The sequence below is a fragment of the Acomys minous genome (assembly GCF_964271855.1).
Source record: "Acomys minous genome assembly, chromosome: 19".
NCBI classification, from domain to species: Eukaryota; Metazoa; Chordata; class Mammalia; order Rodentia; family Muridae; genus Acomys; species Acomys minous.
Window position 1 is genome coordinate 10,678,200 of NC_140499.1, and position 16,630 is coordinate 10,694,829.

A 16,630-nucleotide genomic window follows, 5' to 3' on the forward strand; every position below is an offset into this window, starting at 1 on the left:
CTTAGTGCTCCCTAAGGACTCGGGTTAACTGTGCCATTCCCTTTTGCTGGGTCTAACGGAATCCGGTCGGGTCACACATTTTACTCCATTACAATAATCGTATTCATGTCACTGGCTGCCCCTTCCGACTCCCAGACATGGTGGGCGCCCTTTGAAAGGATTTACGGGACCATTTCTCCCACTAGTGAAGTCGGGATTGTTCAGAAGCTACTAAACTTCTCCCCTGCCCCCACCCCTGCCTAGATTCAGGAGATCTCATAGGGGAGTGAGGAAAAACATCCACTGGGAACTTAAGGCCAATGTCAGGCGGTAAAGGGTGGTTACTTGAGAAGGAAGGAACTGAGCCAGACCAAGGGGGAGATAGATGGCTGGGAGGACCTCGCCAATGGACCCTGCGAGGTCTGCGAGCTCACCCCCTGGCACCTGTCTAGCAGATCTTCCAGAACCATCTTCAATTCCCACTTCTGCGAAAGACACACTCTCCAGACTCTCTCATTGTGTGCCAAAGCTCAACCCTCCCTCATGTTGTAGACAGGTGTGACTTAGCCTGACATCTCACAGCCTCTCAAAGGGGCGTGGTGTCCTGATTCTTCCAGCATAGACCTGGCTTCATACACCACAGATTCTCTTTTAAGATGAATAAGCTCTAGATTCTGTTTGTCTCTTACTTTGGAGCACTGGCTATAAAAAAAATGTTATCAATATGCCACAGGGCAGCATCTGGAAACACACAATGGAGTAATTTAGAGTCAAGTCCCTTTGACCATGTCTGTTCAGCCATGCATAGTCTTGACTGACTAACCATAGGCCAGGTATTCAAAGTCTGCATAGAGAATGTTTATCTTCCCCCAAATGAATCACACATCACCTATCACCGTGGAGGTGCCAAACTGTATGGTTTCCTTGTCACACATAAATTCAATAGCTGACCACATCCAGGGACAGCAATTTCCTATAAATCAAACGGCTACATACATTACAAAGAAAGGGAGTGGAACCCACGGCCGAGTTTCGGTCAATCAAAATATGTGTGATGAGGGGCTGGTGTATCCAAGGCCCAGTGCAGGGTGTCATGGGGACATTTAATGAAATATGACCTGGCCCAAGCTTCAAGCAAGGAAACACCTGCCTTACATTGGTACTCTGGAGATTACATTGTACAGTGCCTGTGACAGGTAAATGGCTACTATCACCGTGACTGCAATGCCATTTTGAAGCAATATTTAAAGCAGAGGTAGGAGAGATGGCCAAAATGGAAGACATAGTGTGGTACTGAGTGGTGACTAAGACATCAATTTCCTGGGATCAGAAGATGGTGTTGAAATCTTACCTTCAGAGAGCTTCATGCAGAAGGCTTCATCTCTACATCGAGTTAACTGCTTTTGAAAACTCAGTCCTACACTTAAGTCAAACCTCCCCAAATCAAAAGATACAAAATATTATCAACCAAATTTTATAGTTAAGAGTTGCAGAGGGGCTAGGGAATCCATGTCACAAATGCCACAGATCCCTAATTGATGCTTGGAAAATTTCTCACTAATCAAATTGTCTCCACTACAGATTAGTTTTATTATTATTCATTTAGATGTATTGGTGCAGGGTCTCATATGTATGCATGATTGTGGAGGTCAGGTGAAGCAAAATTAACTTCAAGGGCCAATCTCAGATACCATCCACCTTTGTAGACATTTGTCTAATGATTTTCCTCCTTCTCCCTCCCTCCCTCCCTCCCTCCCTCCCTCCCTCCCACCTTCCCTTCCCCTTTCCTTCTTTCTTCCTTCTTCCCCTTCCCCCTGCCTTCCTTTTCCCCATCCCCATTGTTGCTATAGTAGACCTCTCACTGGCTCTGAGATCACTGTGGGGGGGGTCTACCTGGCCAGCTGTGTCCTACCTATCCTCCTATCTTGGCTTCCTCATGATGGATTTAAGGACCACAAGACACTGTCATCTCTTTAAAAATGGCTTCAGTGGGTGAAACACGGGTCCTCCTGCTTATGTGGCCAACACTTTGCCAGCTCAGCTGTCTCCCCAACATTGTAATAGAATTATTGACTCTAGAGTTGAAAGGGATGCAGAAGCCATCTGTGATCCCTTCACAGACAGAGAGGGCCGCAGGAGAAAATGCACATGAGCTAGTAACTTCACCGGAGGCAGAAGGCAAAGTCTACAGTACCAGTTGGCTCTGTTTATAAAGTTTCCAACTATTGCTCAGTAAGCCACAAATAAATAGTCATTATTTTTATGAATCAAAAAGGCCGTGCTAAGGAAAACCTCTGTGCTGCATGTCAGTTCTGCATCTCCTCTTTCCTTGGCCCAGGAGAACCTTCTCAATCCCTGTTCCTGAGAAATGGCCTCCCCAAGCATGCTCCATTACAATCCCACCCACAACATACTTATCCTACTAGCTCTCAGATTCAGAAAGCAAAGTGAGGCAAAATGTCCTTCATAGCATGGGAGCATGTGCCAGGAAGTCCCGGCAGAATTTAAGTGTCCTCCCCCCCCCCGCACCCCCGAATTCACCTTTTGGTAGGATTTGAATCTAATCTGATTGCTGGGTAGTCTACATTTTTAGGATTAGAAAAGTTGCTCTTTTATGGCTCCTTCAGGTACCAAACTCAACCAGAACGTCAATCAAAGTGGATTGCCACGCAAAAATCGAGAGTTGTTGCTCAGTCTTTTTCTTTTCCTTGGCAGAAAGTGCTAACACAACATGGGTGTCCCTGTTTTGTTCTGTGACAATTTTCCACCAATTTTGATGTTGCCCTAAGCGTAAGATCAAAAGCAATGCTTTATATGATCCTGAAGTAGGTAGACTTTGTTAACAGGAGACTACAAAACAAAAAGAAATAAGCAAACAACAACAACAACAACAACAACAACAACAACAACCAAATAACAGGAAACAAAAGCAAACAAACAAAATAAAACCCCAACATAATTGTGGTATCGTAACTTTCAGTTTAACATTTTAACCATTGTCATTTTTTGGAAAATCATTCTTTGTTACAAAGTATGTTTGGGGATGCTGAAGAGATGTCTGCATCTCTCAAAGCACTGGCTCCTCTTCCAGAGAACCAGGGTTCAATTCTCCACATTGACACAGCAGCTCACTGCCGTCTGCAGCTCCACGTCAAGATCTGATGCCTAATCTTCTGGCTTCTATGTACACTACATACATTCATTGCACCCACATACATTCAGGCAAAACACCATACGCATAACAATCGTAAAGGAACTATGGGATACTATACTGCCAGTGACCTGCAGGCTCTCTCCTTTTCTCGTCATCTTGAAAGGGGCTACATTTTGAACCACACATTGGAAGGATGGTTGTTCCATTACTTTTCCGATATCTTTTTTTAAGCGGTGTTTATTTATTTATTTTTTTTAAACAGTGAGGATGTCTTCCGTGAAATTTGATGATATCTATTTCCCATTTCTCCCCTTCAACTCCCAGCTAAGCCACACAACAGACACCACCCCCACCCTCCCCCACGCCCTGCCCGCAACTTCATGTCTTTATTTTGTTTTGATAACCCTCCAAGTTCAGTTAGAGCTGTCCACTTGTCCACAGGTGTGAAGCCACCCAGTGACACAAAGGAAACCTACAAGGCCCAGGTCACCAACAAAAGATTGACCCTCCTCCGGGAACTATCTGCTGCTGGCAGTGCCTCAGTGCGGGGGTGGGGGTTGGGGGTGGAGGGGTGAGGGGGTGAGAGGGGTGGGGAGTGGGGGGTGAGGGGGTGAGAGAGGTGGGGGGGGGTAAGGTTCTGGCTGGCTTGCTCTTGTGCAGGTCCCTGGGGCTGCTGTGAGTTCCTGGTTGTGGGAGCCATGCATTGTTCCGAAGGCTGCACTTCAGGCCACTCTCCCTTACACGCCGGATCTCACCTGTTTCCATCTCCTCTTCCTTGATGTTCCCAGAGCCTTGGTGCTACTATACTTAACATAGCTGTCCCAACGAGGGCTAAGCTTATTACATTGATTTACACCTCCAAGCCTGCATTGTTAAATATTGTTTTCAAATTATGTTTAAACAATGACTACACACATGCTGGCTTATTTCACTCAGCATTCCGCGCATCCATTTATGGACATGTCACAAAGCATTAAAGCATTTTGCTATAAAGATGTGTGGGGTTGTTTTCAGTCTGACTGTGGCAAAACGCTGCTTTGAGCAATTTTGTGTATGCCTCTGGGTGAGCATGATCAATATTTTAGCTGCATACTGAAGAGTAAAATTTACAAGGTTGCAAAATGTGTGTGTTCTTAGCTTCATTAGGTAATTTTTAGGCGATTGTAGCCATGCTCAATCCCGTTATTCTCTCATTTTTATTAATCATTATATGTGACTTTAACTTGAGTGTTCCTTCTTCTTATTTAGGCTTTGTAGGCATAAGGTTGTTGTGTAACTCAAGTGTTGGTTTCTGTACTCCTCACCGCCATATCTGGTTGCGATCTTTGTTCTGAGACTCTCCTTTCTCAGTGTTGTCCTCTGACATGCCAATAAGGCAGCTTACATCCAATCACTGAGCGGGGGCAGAGAACAGGGCTGGACTTCCTGCCCTCCAGGGAAGGAGGCGTGGTAAGAGGAAGTAGGGGATTCAGCCAGGGGCGGCGGAAGTCCAGGACGTATCAGTAGAGAGCAACTGAACAGGGAAAGCCTTACAGTGCAATCTGGGATTCACGCTGGGAGGAAGCCAGCCTAGCTTAGAGGATTAAAACTATTGTAATAACTGCACAGTGTTGTGCCATAAGGCTTATTGAAACAAATGTAATAGTTTAGTATCACTTATTTTAATGCTAGTCAGGGTAAGAGAGAAACTGTCAAACTCACAATTTTAAAAACATGACTAATAAAGGTTATTATATTTTCTTGAATTTTGTTTTCTTATTACACATTTTTAAACCACTTTGTGTTCCCTGTGTCAGGGGAGTGTGCCTTTGCAGTTTCCTTGTCATCCCTCTCTATGTTGTCTGTCTTTATAGGGACAAGCTCTTATCCTGAATATGTATGCCTCTTTTCTTGGCATCTGGTTTTCCCATCCTCCTGATGGTATATTTTGGTGAACATTCACCTTAGCCTTGTTGCCAAATGTATCAATATCTCAGGCATTGCTTTTGTTTCTTTTTCCACTTTGTCTGCAGTGATATCCTCCCATACTGTCTTCTAGATGACTGTCATCTTACTTTGCATATATGCAGGACTGACACTGCATACGTGTGAAGGACACATGCCTTGTTTTTCCTATGTACACCCGAACCCATATTACAGTATGGCCATCTTTGTCAATCACTTTTTATATACTACCATGCATCAGTGTACTAGTGGACTCTTGGTTCACTTAATTTACTTTACCTGTGTTTTTCTAGATCATACCATACTTGTCTGATCACCACTGCATTTGAGTTTTGATATGAATAGAGTGAGGTAAAGGCTTAAAAATGGGAATAGGATGCTTCTGAAGAGCATATGAAGAAAGAGCATAGAAGGAAGACTGGAAATTAGGAGCGTCTGGGTTATCTAGAGCCCAGTGATTGGATCAGTCTGTGTATGCACTCTGCAGTCATTTCTTCTGGCCACAGGGGTGAAGCGCCGTCTACATACAAATGGATTAAAGCTTCATATCCCTGGCTGGACACTCCCTCTGAACCCGTCACTCAACTATACAAGTCTCTGTTTAATACAACCAATTGAAAATTCAACAGAGATTTTATGTTTAGTCTATTTAAAGCAGGATTCTTCATAGCTCTCTCTCCCTGATCAACCTCTCATTCTTTGGAGATCATTTTTATCTCAGTTAAACAGAACCCCCACCCCTCAGGAAATCTGGTGCCACTCATTTTTCCTTCTCTTTCATACTGTACTTCAATGTATCAGAAAACTGCTTTGTCCTGAAATAGACCATATCCAAAGTTAACAGCTTGCGCCCACTCAACCACCAGCACAGTGATCAAAAGCACTACTTTGTTTTGCCTGGATGGTCGCAACTGCTTCCAGTGGGGCACTCTGCTTCTGACGTCCTCTCTACTGTTTACCCTCTACACAAAAACAGCAGCAACCACAACAAAAAAAGCAATTATATTCCTGTTGGTTGGGTCTTCTGGACTGTTTAATGACTTTTTACATGACCTAGAGGAAAATCCAAATTGCAAAATAGAGAAACCACCTGAAATACCTGGTTGCATAACACCAGAGTTCATCTCTCAGTGCTTTTCTTCCTTCTCGTGTGGCTTTCACAGCGGCCGCTGCCTCTGCCTAGACCATCCATCTGTTTTCTCTGAGTAACTGCCATCTCGCCAAATTCTCACCCTTCAGGGTTATCTTTACTCTCACTTAACCTTTTCAGTGAGATTCTAAATTGCATGATCAGACTTGATCACATGTTTGGGTTCCATGCTTTATTTCTCCATATCACTTTTCATGCCTGTTATACTGTCTAGCATGTGTGTGAGGGTGTGCACGTGTGTGTGTGTGTGTGTGTGTGTGTGAGTGTGCATGTGTGGGCATGTGTATGTGCATGTGTGTGCACGTGTATACGCACATGTATGCATATGTTTATGTGTGTGTGTGTGTGCACGTGTGGGCATGTGTATCTGCATGTGTGTGTGCATGCGTGTATGTGCGCATGCGCGTGTGGGCATGTGTGCATTGTTTATTTTATTGCTTATAAGGCAGAAGGATGAGAGGATAAATGTCCTCATAAAAAGGTAATAAATCAGGTTGGTTGAGGAGCCCACAATCTATTTTGTAAATTTTGCCCCTACTGACTCCCTGTGATATCTTCAAAGCGCTTGATTGGGCAGATCATGTTTCTTTATAGAGAAAAATTCTTTATGAATGAGAAGTTTCTGTGCTTTGTAAATGAATGCACTTCAGAGAAAGTAGGTAGGATAAAGTCTGATGCAAGGCTCAGTTCATGTTATGCCTTATTGTCAACTGAAGAAGCTGCTGAACGTCATGTGCGTCATCTGTGTTCACATCAGTGCACAAGGACTCATGTCTGAAATCTAACTGGCCCTCTGAATCACTAGTGCCTATTTAACTCAGAAATCTCTTTATTTTCTCATGTACTGTAGATTGAGTCTATTGCCCTTTGAATGCTGACAAGCAGGGTACCATTGAGCTGTGTCCCAGGCCACCATTTTAAAATTTTATTTTGAGCTGGTTTCACTAAGTCACCCATGCTGACCATGACCTTACTCTCTAGCTTACTGTGGCCTTGAACTTACCAACCTCTTGACACAGTTTCTGAATACTTGAGGGTCTTAGTCACCCCTCAGCATCCTTACCTCCTTTCTTCAGAGAAAGAGTCTCCCTGTGTCATCCAGGCTGCCCCATGCTCTCGCTTCTCACGAGTTGGAAACACAGCTGTGTGGCAGCCACGCCTGGCTAACATCTCCTTTGAAATGTCTTCCTCATCCTCAAGGCTTGATGCTTAGAACTTTAGCTTTATGCCAAGTGGTGTGCACTATCAACCAATGCCTCTTTCCTATGCACTCACTGGAAATAAACTGACCTCCAGTCTCCAGAGCTTGGAACTCAAGTGAGAACTACACAAGGAAGGCTAGACTGTGTAGTCTCAATTCTAAACTTTCAATCTGTCACTGACATTAAGGAAAAATTACTCAAACTATAGCCAAGAATATTTCTGATGGAAAAAAAATGAATGTGTTAACTCACTGTCAGTCACCACTGAATGAGTCACTATCTAGTAATTGTTTCTATATCAGAAATATAGGGAGGCTTGAGCAAGACATTAATGATATAAGAGCACCACAAATGTGTTTTCTTTGTAACTTTTAAAATGATGTGAGGTTTCTTGTATCATTTGGCGTATGTCGTACAATCTTAAAATATTGCTCATATTTCACTCACAAAATTTATTATTCCATTTTTGGTGAACACTTTAAAAATCTTTTGTTCTACAATTCTTTCTTTTTCACTTTTGTCTATTTTGAACATGTAGTATATTATCATTGTCTCTGTACCTTACCTCTAAACAAGGAAAATAATTTTAGTATAACACTGCAAATTTTCTGCTCCGGGCAAACAGAAACAAAGCTATATATCATTAAACAGGTTCTTCTGCTCGCTTAGTTTTACTCTCTCTTAGAACATGTATTTTTTATTCTGGATAACGACAAAGAAGTCCTGGTGGTAGGAAAAAGCCATTTTAGGTTTCTAAGGATTATCGTATTCATGTATATGACCACTTCAAGGTCTTTAGAATGTAAACAGCCACAGCACAAATTTATGATACTAACATTTCGAGGCGAAGCAGTAGAAATAAAAAGTCTAAAATGGCTCTTTGGTGGACTAAGAGTTTTTCTTTTATCATTTTCTTTTTCTTTAAGTAATTCATTCAGATTAATTAATTGCTATCCCCTCACTTATAACTTTCTGTTCCACCTCCCTCCCTCTTCCACCATAGTCCCCTCCCCTAGGTATGTGACAGAAGGGGCCTCTTCCTCCTTCTTGAACAGGGTTTTTATGTATAGACTTGACTGTCCTGGGCTCACTTATAGACCAGGCTGGTCTCGAACTCACAGAGATCCTTCTGCCTCTGCCTCCCGGGATGCTGAGATCACTGTGCCCGGCTGGATTAAGAACATTTTGAGGAAAAACTGCTAGATAATTTACCTCAGGTGCAATGAACATCTTAAATTCAGTATCTTAAATTATGTCCCCACCAAAAAGTATGTGTTGAACTTCTCTTCCTCAGTATCTCAGAATATGACTTAAAATTGAAGGCAGAGTCCTTATGATATAATTCATCAAGGTATTCTTGCAATGTATTCTTGCATAGGCTGGACACCTGATGGCTTTGAACAGTGTCCTTAAAAGGAGTCAACCATATTGAGAAAAGAATGTCCCTTGTTCTACCCATACCAAAATGAGACAACACTTGTGTGTTTTTGTTGTTTTCATGGTTTTTTTTGTAGTTGGTGGGGGGGTGGTAAGGATGGAGGGAGAGAGTACAAGTTGGGTGGGTAGGGAAGTGAGGAGAATCTGAGAAACTGGAGGAGGTGAGAAGCTGGAGGAGGTGAGAAGCTGGAGGAGGTGAGAAGCTGGAGGAGGTGAGGAGCTGGAGGAGGTGAGAAGCTGGAGGAGGTGAGAAGCTGGAGGAGGTGAGAAGCTGGAGGAGGTACACAACATGATCAAATCATGTTATCTGTAAAGTTATGAATAAAAAGTAAGGAAACCCTGACAACCCACTTCTCAGTCCCTAGAAGGAGCATGGGCCATGCAGTATGTATCTGTGGCAGAAGAAAATTTAACTTCATTTTAAAAATGCTTTATTTGTAGTAGCCAGAAACTAGAAACTAACCAGATGTCCCTCAAGCAGACAATAGATAAACTGTGGAACATTTATACCATGGAATACTACTCAGCTATTAAAAACAAGGAAATCTTGAAATTCTCAGGCAAATGGATGGAACTAGAAAAGATCATCCTGAGTGAGGTAGCCCAGACCCCAAAAGATATGCATGGCGTATACTCACAAGTGAATATTAGCCATATAGTACAGGATAACCATGCTACAATCCACAGACCCAAAGAAGCTAAGTAACAAGGAGGACTCAAGGGAGGATGCTTGAATCTCACTGAGAAGGGCAGATGAATTAGACATCTGGGGTGGATGGAGGGATGGAACTGGGTGAAAGAGGGGGTGGGACAGGGTACAAGTGTGGGGAGGATGGACGGAGAAAGGGAGAACTGAGATCAGTGTGGGGCATCTCTGGGACAAACTAGAAATCTAGGACAATGGAAATTTCTAGGGATCTATGACCTAGCTAGGACTCTTAGCAACAGGGGGCATGGAACATGAACTAGTCATCTCTTGTAACCAGGCAAGACTTCCAATGGAGGGATGGAGTTATCAACCCAGCCACGCAACCTTCAACCCACATTTTTTTCCTGCTTACAAGAGTGTTAGGGATAAAGTGGCAGAAGAAAGTAACGGAATGACCAGTCCATGACTGGCCCAATTTGAGTTCCATACCGCGCGAGAGAGCCCACTATTGACACTATTAATAACACTCAGCTGTGCTTGGAGACAGGAGCCTAGCAGAGCTGTCATCTGCGTGGCTTCACTCAGCGACTGATGAAAACCGATGCAGAGACCCACAGAAAATATTAAGCAGACATTGGGAATCTTGTGAAAGAGAGGGAGGAAGAATTGAAGGATCCAGAGGGGTCAAGGACACCATAAGAAAACCTACAGAATCAACCAATATGGGCCCATAAGTGCACACAGAGATTAAGCCACCAACCAATGAGCATGCACGGGACAGACCCAGGTCCCCTTCACATGAGATGTAACAGACGTACAGCTTGGTGCCTCTAACAGCAGGATCAAGGGCTGGCTCTGACTCTGTCATCTGCCTTTGGCTCCCTTTCCCCTTTCTCTGAGGGCCTGGGAGAAGAGGAAGGAGGGGAAGTTCGGATCCGGATGTAAATAAGTTAATTCATGAAAAAAAAAAACCCACCCAGTTTGTAGCAGTTTGTGAGGCAGTGCTGGGCAAGTGATGCACAGTCTTTCCATGACTTCTCCCTGTGACCCACAGACCTTCAACTGTCCTCTCAAACACACCCTCTCATCTGCTCCTCCGGCTAAGACAGCTATTCCTTTGTAACGTTCTTCTTTCAGGTTTCCTGGACCCTCTGGATCCTTCTATTTCCCCATCCTCCTATGCTTCTCTCACCTAGAGTTCCAATAGGATGTCCGCCCCTCTGACCCACTTTTCTGGTAAGTAAAGACTTTCATGGGACATGCCCCTTGGGCTAGTGTCTCTATATAAGTGAGTATATATCATTTGTCTCTTTTTGCTTCTGGGTGAACTCACTCATTATGATAATTTCTAGTTCAATCCATTTGTCCACAAATTTTGGGAATTCCTTGTTTTTAATAACTGAATAGTATTCCATAGTGTGAGTGAGGTCTGACTTTCATACAAACTCTGGGCCCCATTTCTGACCACGTCCCCTTGATAGGGAGGCCTGGTGGCACTCAGAGGAAGGATAACAGGTCACCAAGAAGAGATTTGATACCCTATGAGCATATACAGGGTGAGGAGGTCCCCCTCAGTCACAGACATAGGGGAGGGGAGTAGGGGGGAAGTGGGAGGGAGGGAGGAATGGGAGGATACAAGGGATGGGATAGCAATTGAGATGTAATATGAATAAATTAATAAAAAAAGACAGCTATTCCTCCTTCCCCTGGCCGAGGCAGCTTTGGCGGCAGCCAGCTGGAATATTTTGAGCACGTCAAGTATTTGGAAGCTCGCGATTTCAAGCTCCGTTCATCTCAGAGCTGCTGCTTGAAACTGAATCTCAAACAGGAACGAGATGATTTAAAAACAAAACGAAATTGTGCTAGAACCCTGGCCCCAGACTCTGTGTTCTTTCCAACATGCTGGTTTTTATAAGCAATCTGGATTTAATTTAGTGTTATCCACTTCAAGAAAAGCAATTTATTATTTGTCTTACAAGGATTTATTTGATATTCTGCCTTTATTATAAATAATTTTCAAATGAAAAAATAAATCCTTTGTCAGAATTTTTATACAGATTTTTGAAAGGACCAGAGTAATGAAGCGTTTGTATAATGCTGCACTTCCTCTGACGTTGTTAATGCATTGTATTCTGAATCAATGCTGGGAATGAAGAAGAGCTGTCTTACATAAATTCTTGTCTCCAGGATTCATTTAGCCTAAATCTTTATCACTTAGTTTTAGTATTAATATTCTGAGAAATAAAATGCAATAAAACTGACAATGTAGAAAATACTCCCTAGGGGCAGGATTTCAACTCCCAGGTATAAAGGAAACCAAGCCCCTTCATGAAGCTGCATCTACTGTCAGATAGAAATCCCCTGCCAGTGTATAGGATCCACTGATATTTACACTGTCCTGGAAGTGGAATAGAGCATGGAGGGAGGAAAAATCCTGAACTTGCCCAAAGCCGGCCGACTGTGCCACTAACAGTGGGTGCATGCAGCTAAAGGGATTTCATCGCATTTCTCAGATCAAGAAAGTGGCTTTACAGAAAAGTTCATGTGTCAACCAGACAACAGCATGCAATTAATACATTATTTATTCACTTAGGACAGACAACCACTGAGGTATGTGTGCTGTACTTGGGATGGGGCTGAGCATCATGGGAGGCATCTGTGTTTGCACCTTTATAAGGTGATAAGGATGAACTTCCAGTGAGAATCGAGTGTCGTGAGTGAGACAAAACTGGGGAGGGGGCTGGCAAATTCTGTGAGAACAGAAGAGTATCTCCAGTGAAGCTGACTTTAGAGCTCAAAACACTTGAAAACCTCTAACCTTTAAAACTTATTATAAGAAGCCAGTTGTAGTGGTGCACCTCAGCACTGGAGAGGCAAAGACAGGCAGATCTCAGTGAGTTCGAGGCTAGCCTGGTGTAGAAAGCAAGTCCAGGACAGCCAAGGTTACACAGAGAAACCCTGTCTCAAACACGCCCCCCCAAATACACAGATCACAAAACAACAACAAAACAAACAAACAAACAGTTATAATAGAGAACTTATAAGATGCCCTTTTGAGTGGAGGCGGGTGGGGAGGAAGGTGGCATTCATAGAAAGGCAAATCGTACAACATTTCTATAATAGAAAACAGCACTTTGTAAGAGGCAGCCATTCAGTGCAAATTACATAATTCCACGCTTGTCAGAACACTTGTTTCAAAGGGAAAAAAAACAGCCGAGGCAGTAGTTTCCCTAACCATGGTGACAGTGTAGTCATAAGACAATAGCACAGCTCATTATTACAAATGCGCCCATCAGTCCAGTGGTTTGCTGGGGAAGGCCTTCAGCCACATACAAGCAAGCATCTGCTGGTTTCGCATGTACAGTTAGTGGCAGACCCCCGGTTGCCGATTTGATTTTAAGATTTCCTCTCCAAAGCTGTGCACTTCGCCCTTCCGTTGTTTCAGGTGCATGTATCAGGACCTAGGGTCTCCTTTCCAGACTTTTCTGAATCACGAGGGGCAAATTCTCATAGTCATAACATTCTTGCTTCTTTCAGAATTTGAGCCCTTCATAATGACCACTATTACACTCCGCTGTCTGTCTCCAGAGCCCACACTCCCCCAGGGTATATCTTCAAGGTTAATGTTTAAGTGTTAATCAAGCCTAGCCACCTCTTAAGAGAGATAAGTAAGAAAAACAGACTCACTAGGATGACAAGGTTTCCAAGAGCAGACCTAAAGGAATGTTAATGCATCTTTCATAGTGGAGACGACACATTTATAATCTCAGACTTAACCGTAACTATGGTGACGAAGCCCTCTGCTACTTCACCTCCACTGGCTTCCTTTCACTAGGATCCACCGGCTGTCATCAGGAGAGTCTCCTTGTGCTAATGGCACTTCTTTGTCACCACAAGAATACAAAGATTAAACACCTAATGAATAGAGAGTGTAAATTTCTTTATCTGCCTGAGAGGTGTCTTTTCAACTGGAAGGGTTAGGCAACAGGAGAGAAGTGTTCTCATTGGAGCGGGCTTTCCAAACAACAAACATTGGCTTTTGTGTGTGTGTGTGTGCCTGAAGTGTGGAGGTCTCGGGGACTCAGTCTTTGTACCTGTCTTCTTAATGTTGACCTAGGGCTTCAAAAATAGACTCTGCAGATACTTGGGGTAAATAAGCCTGGGAGATTTTTATCAGGACAGGCTTTAGAATCCTGGATTAAGGAGGGGGTTGCTGGAAATGCCTTCTCAAAGAACATTAATAAGGTAGGAAATAGTTTATAACAGAACACCAGACTGTCAAATTATTTCAATAATCCGTGTTTTTTAAAAATACAAGGCATGGATGGGAAGGAGGAAAAAGAAGCATCTCAATGGGGTAACCACGGTTGCCTCAAAGATAGAATTGTTGGTTCGCCAAAAGAAGCGCTCCTTTCTTAAACAGTCAGGGGAGTACCCAGTGTGCCTTCCACCATAGTCCGGTTAAATCAGCACGGCAGACTGCGCAGCTATAGAAAACACGGCTCATCTGAACTGTTCTCAGAATAGGTTGGCAAAAAGAACCTGGAGATGTTCGTGGCCTCAGCTTCCCTCCGCACCTTTTACGATTTATTCTTTGAGAATGTCGTGCACGCGGGTAACAGTGTATCTTGATCATGTCAACCCACAGTCCTCCCTACCATGCCCCCAGAACTCCCCCTTACCTACCCCCCACGTTCTTCTCTCATTGTGTATAACTGTATGAGTGTGTTTTCAATCCTGAGTGCAGTTCACACTGCAGAGGGTCATCTGCTGGGCCATGGGGATTCGACCTCACCCTCCTAAAGAAACACGATTCACCACAAGCTTGTATCTTATGTCTTTTCATCTGCAGTGAACCTGGGCTCTGAAGCTTGGAAAACAGCTTCGAGAAGTTGAAGGCAACTGAGTAAGAACAACAAGATTTCCTGCAGAGATTAGACGTCCCATGAAGACGCCACTCACCTCAGCTAAAGAAAGATATCTCTTTCAGCAAATGGACAGATTGGTCTTCCAAAATCACTGGTCTTCCAAAATCACTGGCAATATTCAGATGGCGTTAAGTAGACTTCCAGTGATAATGCTGATTAAGTAAAATAAAATAAATAGATGAAAGAAGCGTTTGAGGTTTAAGAGCTATCACTTAACTCTTCTGTTCTATTGAGGTAGACATTTCATATATTTGCCCAGTACTCAAGGGGTCACAGGTCATGCTTTTCTTTACTGCTTCCTTCTTCTCTACTCCTCACTTTCATCTCCCTCCTGCAGCAAAAGAAAGTGCTAACTTGTGGGTGGGGGTGACATGCCCTGAGAACAATGCTAAGAGAGCTGCACATTGCTCTTAATGAAGCCTCTGATGTCAGCAGACTCAGAAGTGAAAGAAAGGAGTGACTTGTCTACCACAGTGCAGCATCAGTGTGCTGTAAATGGTACCTTGGGGTAGACCTCTGTTCAAACACTGAGATGCCAGCCCATCAGCCTTTGTCTCTGCTTATCTCTGTCCCTTTGGTCTATAGAGTTCTATACACTTGTACCTAGACATGGTAAGTATATTCTCTGAAATCCCTGCCCAATATTCCAAATGACAGTACTCTAGTATAAGAATGTGGGTGCCCCTGTCCCTTCTCACTGGCTCAAGGTAGGAAGTGCATAGGCTGACTTTCCACACTCAGCAATGGATGGGAAAGAGATCTTTTCCTCACCCAATGGAAGGTGCATAACTGGAACCCCTGTATAACCGTCAAGAATGAGCAAAAAAAAAAAAAATATAAATGTGTTTAATCAAAACTGTGTAAGACATAGAGACTTCAGAAATGAAACCCAGAGATAAAGAAAACTATGCTTACGCACAGTTATGGAGAGTGAGGTGTGATTCCAGACCAAAAGGGGAGAGTGGAACGCTGATAGATTGGGAGCAAATCAAACTATTAGCTCCGACTCTTTTTGGACCTAATGATGTTTCTTCTCTTTGAATGCAGACAGGACACTTGTGACACACGTGTGTCACTCAAATAGAATAAAGGTGACTGCGAAACACTCACTTTCCAACTTCTGCCGTTTTCCCCCCGCGGCGTCTTGCTTGGCAGAACTGTTTACCGAGCCCGGTCAGGCACATGAAGACTGAAAGCGCTACTAGAGTTATTGACAGGTTTCTCCTGATAAATAGGTAAGGCTCACAGCATGTAGCCCATGCTCCTGATTTCATTTCCACAGCTGGGATAAGATGCCCCTGACAAAGAGCAACTTAGCTGAGTAACAGTTTGCTTGAACTCGAAACTCCAGGTTACACTTGGCCACGGGAGGAGAGTCAAGGTGGCTGGGACTTGTCACAGCTCACACCACCCAATCCACAGCACAGCAGAGGGAACTGAAGGACCACATGCTCATCGCTCATCATCAGCTGGTTGTCTAGGAGATGCTGCTCAGGCTCAGGCTGGGCCTTCTTACATCAATTGAAGCTACCCTGACATCCTCCACAGACGTGCTGATGTGTACAGTCCCTCATCAAGACTTTCCCCAGGTGATTTTAAGTTGGGTCAAGCTGCCAATAAGAGTTAACCAGCGTGGTAAAAATCCTTGTTTTTCTTAAGTATCACTATGCCCCCAGGCACTGTTAGCTGTTTTCATTTAAGTCACTTGCTTACTATGAGTGCAGACCTTGTTCCTCTTAGACCAGATGAGTAACACGAAGGATTGTTTTACTTGCTGTAGGCATTAGTGCCGCGGTAGAGTAGGGCTAGACTAAGGTCTCCTGATCACATGTGTGAGACAAGTGTTCTTTTATTTATTATAATTTTACTGAAAACAGTTTTTAATACAATATGGTCTGATTATGCTTTTCCCTTCCCTCAGTTCCTCCCAATTTCCCTACCCATCCAACTCCATGACTTTCCTTTCTTTCCTCATTAAAAAAAATAGGCAAACAACCAAACAAAAACACACAAGACACACACACACACACACACACACACACACACACACACACACACACACACAACCCATAAAGTCTGAAACCATTATATACAAGTAAGATTTAATAAGACAAAAATGCCCAAACACAGCAATGTGAGACAAAGAGCCTCCAAAAATACCACTGAGTTTGTTTTGTGTTGACCATC

At 43.5% G+C, this 16,630-nt stretch overlaps 1 long non-coding RNA gene across 2 annotated transcripts; it reads left to right on the forward strand.

Moving 5' to 3' along the window:
• Nucleotides 1-9,843: 9,843 nt before the first annotated feature.
• On the forward strand, nt 9,844-16,026 carry LOC311590595. Of its 2 annotated transcripts, XR_014776925.1 has the most exons (4): nt 9,844-10,751; nt 13,351-13,446; nt 14,368-15,678; nt 15,795-16,026. It is a non-coding gene; the product is annotated as an uncharacterized lncRNA (long non-coding RNA). The 2 variants fall into 2 exon arrangements; XR_014776926.1 differs by lacking the exon at nt 13,351-13,446.
• Nucleotides 16,027-16,630: the final 604 nt, after the last annotated feature.